Source organism: Crassostrea angulata, chromosome 1, assembly GCF_025612915.1.
Source record: "Crassostrea angulata isolate pt1a10 chromosome 1, ASM2561291v2, whole genome shotgun sequence".
NCBI lineage: Eukaryota > Metazoa > Mollusca > Bivalvia > Ostreida > Ostreidae > Magallana > Magallana angulata.
The window spans coordinates 46,690,245-46,696,658 of record NC_069111.1 but is presented as its reverse complement, the minus strand read 5'-3'; the positions used below and the strand labels follow the sequence as shown (position 1 = coordinate 46,696,658).

Below are 6,414 nucleotides of genomic sequence, written 5' to 3'. Positions count from 1 at the left end.
ATGTTCAATTATGTTACGAGAGCGATATAATCTGAGGACATTTACACTCGAAAAATAGCATCGAATGATACATTTTCTTCGTTCTAATTTACTTTTAAGTGCATGAGAAAAACCGGTAATTTTGCTTGATTTGTGTCCTTATGCACTATGTTTGCATCATCAATTTAATTCGGTCACAGATCATTAAAATCCATTAAATTGGTTTCACAATTATGTTTTAAAAAATGTTGATCCTTTAAAATGACTACGTTTATTCAATTCCATTTAATATGTTTTAAGTCTATAAACGAGCTAGTCATGGACTAACACTTCCTGATAATAAAGAGTGAATGTTTTTATTGTGCCACTCCGAAAGGAAATATCTGCTTCATAACATGATTCATTATTTTTGAATCAATTTGTTTTCCCCAAGAGCATTCTTTGTATGGCATCAATAAAGATGGAAAATGGTACCAGCAATAAAAGATAATAAAGCATTGGTTTTTGGAACGCACTTCGCAGTTCGCTATTCGCAATAGAAAAGTGAACTGCGTTTTAGAACGCAGTTCGCAATTCAAAATTTAGAATTTATACTTGGGGCCTGATATTTTCAGGGTCATCTACTGGTGTTATACCATTACCACCCTGAAAACATGGTGAAATGATCATTTCTACTTTTTGAGATTCGGGTTTATTTGCAATTGAAAAGTGAACTGCGTTCTTGAACGCAGTTCGCAATTCAAAATATAGAATTCATATATAGGGCCTGAAATGTTCAGGGTCATCTACTGATGGTATACCATTACCCCCACTGAAAATATGGTGAAGTGGTCATCTCTACTTTTTGAGATTCGGGCCTATTTGCAATTGAAAAGTGAACTTCGTTCTAGAACGGAGTTCGCAATTCAAAATTTAGAATTCATATTTAGGGCCTGAAATGTTCAGGGTCATCTTCTGATGGTATACCATTACCCCCACTGAAAATATGGTGAAGTGGTCATATCTACTTTTTGAGATTCGGGCTTATTTGCAATTGAAAAGTGAACTGCGTTCTAGAACGCAGTTCACAATTCAAAATTTAGAATTCATATTTGGGGCCTGAAAATTTCAGGGTAATCTACTGGTGGTATGCCATTACCATCCTGAAAATATGGTGAAGTGGTCATCTCAACCTTTTGAGATTCGGGCTTATTTGCAATTGAAAAGTGAACTGCGCTCTGAAACGCAGTTTGCAATTCAAAATTTAGAATTCATATTTGGGGCCTGATATTTTCAGGGTCATCTACTGGTGGTATACCATTATTACCCTGATAATATGGTGAAGTGGTCATCTCTACTCAAGATTTAGAATTCATATTTGGGACCTGAAATTTCCAGGGTCATCTACTGGTGGTATACCATTACCATCCAGAAAACATGGTGAAGTGGTCATCTCTACTTTTTGAGATTCGGGCTTATATTATCTGTAATTGAAAAGTGAACTTCGTTCTAGAAAGCAGTTCGTAATTCAAAATTTAGAATTCATATTCAGGGCCTGAAAATTTCAGGGTCATCTACTGATGGTATACCATTACCACCTTAAAAACATTGTGAAGTGGCCATCTCTACTTGAGATTCGGGCTTATCTGCATATGAATAGCGAACTGCGTTCTAGAACGCAGTTTGCAATTCAAAATTTAGAATTAATGTTTGGAGCATGAAATTTTCAGGGTCATCTAATAGTGGTTAACCACATCCACCATAAATATATGGTGAATAAATTTTTTGAGATATAATGCCCTAAAAAATCTACTTTTTATTATTTTGGGATTTTCAACATCGGACTCGGAAACATCGAAGGCCCCTACCCTTGACCCTGAAAGTTTGAAAATTTATAAACTGTGCACACCTCACAGCCTTATTAGCATAATCGGAACCTTTCTGGTTTTTATATTCACGAAAGAATGAAAAAACCCGAGAAAGTCAAAACTTCGTATATCTCGGGATTTTAACGAGACCAGTCTCATACTCGTGAAAATCGAGAGAGGAGTTTAAATGGAAAAAGTAAGTAAAAGTTTTTGTTTCTTATATTGGCAAGCTTTTAAATTATTTAAAGTTGCAGAACAATTGTTTATTAATGTGAAGTCGAAGTTTGGGGTGATTAGCCTTATCTCGTTATATTTTGTTCAGCATGAAACAGTCTGAACAGCAATCCTCGATTTTGTCACCAATCTAAAACGTGCTAAGGAGTAGTCATTCGTCGGTAAGAACATACTTGCTTCCATTGTTAAACTACTCAAAAACTCTTTTAAAAGCCTACAATGCATTAAGTCTAGTACACATGTCACAAAAATGTCGATACATGTAATTAATGGTCGTTGGTGAAATGTGACTTGAAAGACATGTTTTAGTATGAAATTGTATGCAGGTGTATTATAGTCAGTTTTTACACATATTGTTACGTAGCATACGTTAAAAAATATTGTATGTTTTTCCTAGAATATTGAGTTTGTATTAATCATGCTTTCAGTCATTTCCATACAGAAATTCCTCGACACGAACAATGTACACTGTACATGTGGTTTTGATATCTGTATCTTATTCAAACTGTTAACTTTATGTCTTATTTATCTATTAACGATGAGAGTGTTTATGAATCAAGGGTCTGCATTTGTTATGTATATAAATATAACATTATACGATTGAGAGTATGAGAGAGAGATAGACTCAGAGAGAGAGAGAGAGAGAGAGAGAGAGAGAGAGAGAGAGAGAGAGAGAGAGAGAGAGAGAGTGTGTGTGTGTGTGTGTAATTACAGTGTACATGTAATTGTTATTGATTGCCTTGCGTCCATGATTGAACCATATATATATTTCAATAATGCCACATTGCACTAGAAATATTGCTGACAAAGATGTTGAGAGAGATCATGGAGAGAGAGAGAGAGAGTATGAAAAGCCATAACAAATTTTATAGTTATGTCATTTCCCACTTAATGAGTTGTTATAGCTGTTATCATGGTAATGTTTTTACCATGTCTCAGATATTGCATGTGCCCATAAAAAAGTGTAATCTAGGACACACCCTATTGTTTTGATAATGACAGCATTTAGTTTTGTAATGATAGCTAGTGTATCTTTTTTCTTCTAATCTACAGATTTACCTGCGGCTTCCAGATGATCTGAAGATCAGGAATATAGAAAATATTGTCAATTTGATATTGCTGATGATCCAGTCAAGTCTGCTGAAGCCCAGAAGGTACTTCTTTGTCATGTAATATACTTACAACTTGTCTTCCATATGTATAGATATATTTGGTTTAAGCTGATTGAAAGCCAAGCAAGGTCATCTAAATAGCTACAATGTCTTGTGTAAAAAGGAAAGGTTTATATGGGCATCTTGTTGCAAATCTGTTTGATTATTTGTATTTTAAGGGGTGGGAACCTCTGAAAGGAATACCAGGATTTTGAAAATATTATAAACTTTAGGAGATGTGTTTTACACTCTCTGAGTAAATGGGATTTGCAGAAATCCCATGAATTTCTGATGCAGGAAATATGTTTTTCAGATTAGTTTTTGTTATTGACACATTCATATTTTGGTGTACATAGAATGTTGATAGTTGAAACTCATACAGACAATCATATGTTACATAAGTGTTACATAAGTGTTTATGACTTTGATCTTTGTTCAATATATTTAATATCTTTCTGTCCACTGGATATCTAAATATCTTTGAAGTTACACCATTATATTTACATTTTCCAGTGTTTTCACCTGTGATAACACTACGTATCGATTCTGTACTATATAACCCATAATACAAATGGTGCCAAATCGAGGCGCCAGCGGGGTTTTCTTATCTATCATTTAAATATATAATGGTACGATGGCTTAAAATTATATAAATATAAGTAATAAGGAATCATTCTTTGAATATTATGAGATGATAATTTCGGTCGGGGTGTGATCAATTCTATCATAAAGCCCTTCGGGCTTTATTGGATTTGATCACGCCCCGACCGAAATTATCACCTCATGATACTCAAAGAATGATTCCTTATTCCTTATGAAGTTACACATTCATTACATTTATCATGTGTGTGCAGGATTGATTGAGCCAGGTTTCCTGATGTTGTCATATAAGTGATACATTGTACTGCTTTAAAAAGTATATATCACTTGTGACTTACTGATATATTAGTACATATTTCATTTGTAAAATTATTTGACAAATTTAAAGTGTTTTGTAGTACTGAAATGTTTTTATGGCTTTTAAAATTACTGAAAGTACATGCACATGATGCAACTATCTTTTGACGCTGTATATATAACAAAAAGAAACTGTCAGCTGGGTTTAAAATTAGTGGCAAAATGATGTAATACATGTATGTACAATATTAGAAAAGATTACATTGTTAGTAATTGCATATTCCATAAATAACTTCATTGAATATATACATGTAAGTATTTGATGAGTGCACAATGTTTGCAAAAATTACATGTAATTCTCTTAACACTTTATGTTTATTCTATTTTAGTTTCCAGACCATGACATTAATGAATATTTCTTGAATGGAATGCATGAGGATTAGAATGGAACCTTATTCTGCCTTTTTACCAACTCACACCATCTTTTCAAGATTTATGGAGCCAAGCACAGAAGAATTTGTTCTATACACATCATTCATAACATTCTTATTTATGTTGCATAACTTTAAATGTTACTAGATGAATTGTGTTCACATAATGAATACCTGCAAACTTTTTATCGAGTGCACTTATTTTGTATTTTTCCTACCCATCCATCTACATATTCATATACATGTAACATTTTTGGAAGCAGCTATTTTTTTTAAATTGGAATTTAGCCTTACTATTTTATACAAGTTTTTTTCAAAGGGACTTGGACACAATTTTAGATGAACATTTTGTTTTCAATTTCTTTATGCATAATGATTTACGTGCACATTTTGAATAATTGACCATAATTTGAATGTTAGAAGTCAAGTTATAAGAGAGATACAGGGGTAAGAATTTATTGTTATGTAAACAAAGCTCGAGTCTTATGTTTGTTTACAAATAATATAAAGTATGAAATTACCACTTCTTTAAGAAAATGATACATAGAAAAGAAGGTAAACTGATTCGATGTGATCATAAATGATATTATTAATAGAAAAAAGCAACATTTGAATGAAACTTACACCAATAAAACACATATGTAAACAATAAGAAGACTCGCGCTTTGTTTACAAAACAAAGAATATTTAATTCTTTATCTTTCTTTTAACTCATTTTTTGACTTTCAAATTTTGACAAAGCATTAAAAATACCCATATCAACCATTCTAAATATTGAAAATGGAAATATAAAATTTTGAATTTTAAAGCTCAAATCGTGTCTAAGTCCCTTTAATATACTCTTTTGTATACAAACAGAACAAAAATACCTAGTTACAATGGGAAATGAACATAATATATATAAAAGTGTCTGATAAAAGTATAGGTCTTGTTCATGAACAGAAGAAATTGACAGAAAAATATTCAGTTTTAGCCATGAAATACAAATATTAATATTTTTTAAGAATATTATTTAATCTAAAGAAGTTATAAAAGTTTTTTCCCCTTTATTCCAATGTTTGGAAACAAATCCAATATATAATTAAAATTGCTGTACAGTATATCCTATTGATTCCTATAATATATCACTTTAGTTTCTTGAACAGCATGTTTATTACTTTTTTTTTCTTAAAATGATGTATACAAGGTCATTAATTTATTTTCATTATATTCAACTAGATACAAATAGGCCTTCTGCAACCTTTTCATTGTTTAAATGGTATGGAGTTTTAATTACCTTTCATATGAAAAATGACATCTAAATCTTAAATTGCTGTACATTATATCCTATCCATCTAATGTATCACTTTATTTATGTTGAACTTCGTGTCTATTAGTATTATGATTTTTTTTAGAATGATATATGCAATTTCATTAATTTATTTTTCATTTTAAGAAAATTCATTTTAAAAAAGATCTCTTACAACCTGTGTATTTTTTTTTCAGTTTACATAACACAGTGTATTAATTGAATGTAGTTGTGTAGATTTATACATGTACCTACAAGCAATATACATTTAATATTCACCAGGTACATGTACCAGCCTACTATATTTGATAAATAAATGTACTTCTTTCATGCCTTTTACTCATTGTTATATGTATTGTTTATAATTAAAATACTTTGAAAACTTTTCTCAATTTATTTATTTTAATAAGATTAAGAAACGGACTATAGTTAATGCACGTTTTCAAGAGTTGTCTCTCTTGGGGACAATAATGAATGCTCCCCAGGGTTCATGACCCTGAATGTTGAGTAGGCTGTGAGGTGTGTGTGGATCTTACTGAAAATACACATACGCTAATATTGAATATTTCCAACTGTATTAATTATAT

The 6,414-nt window shown here is 31.5% G+C and overlaps 1 long non-coding RNA gene across 1 annotated transcript; it reads left to right on the top strand.

Annotated features, from left to right (window-relative positions):
- The first annotated feature begins 1,868 nt into the window (after positions 1–1,868).
- LOC128190241 (uncharacterized) lies at positions 1,869–6,140 on the top strand. The gene is made up of 3 exons (XR_008244340.1): positions 1,869–2,022; positions 3,114–3,214; positions 4,498–6,140. It is a non-coding gene; the product is annotated as an uncharacterized LOC128190241 (long non-coding RNA).
- The last annotated feature ends 274 nt before the right edge of the window (positions 6,141–6,414 follow it).